The 292-nt window shown below is 77.1% G+C and overlaps 1 protein-coding gene across 1 annotated transcript in view; it reads left to right on the top strand.

The window, feature by feature from the left end:
• The first annotated feature begins 63 nt into the window (after positions 1 to 63).
• Positions 64 to 292, top strand: part of RNFT1 (ring finger protein, transmembrane 1) — a 12,896-nt gene continuing 12,667 nt past the window's right edge. Inside the window, exon 1 of the mRNA XM_006016058.2 lies at positions 64 to 153. The gene's annotated coding sequence lies outside the window, so the exon portion shown is untranslated. The remainder of the gene's footprint in view (positions 154 to 292) is intronic.

Below are 292 nucleotides of genomic sequence, written 5' to 3'. Positions count from 1 at the left end.
GCGGACCTGACGCCGTTGCCACGGCAACGCGCCCGCTCGGGGCCTTCCTCCCCCGCCCCGCCCGGCCCCACCCGGCTCCTCCTCTTCCTCCCCCGCCCCGGGCGGCCGCCATGGAGGCCGCGGGAGGCCTGGGCAGCCGGGCCGCGCCCTGAGGTACCGCCGCCCCGGGGGGAAAGGGTCCTTCCCTGCCCCCATTGCAACCTCCAGGGTTCACGCGTGAACCCGGGTCACCCGTTGCTGCGGGGGACGAGCTTGCGGCCGGCGGGGACCGCGTTGTGACCCCCTCCTGTCT

The sequence above is a fragment of the Alligator sinensis genome, unplaced genomic scaffold (assembly GCF_000455745.1).
Source record: "Alligator sinensis unplaced genomic scaffold, ASM45574v1 scaffold118_1, whole genome shotgun sequence".
Classification (NCBI taxonomy): Eukaryota; Metazoa; Chordata; order Crocodylia; family Alligatoridae; genus Alligator; species Alligator sinensis.
The sequence above is the reverse complement of the archived record's forward strand: the minus strand, read 5'-3'. Positions and strand labels throughout refer to the sequence as shown.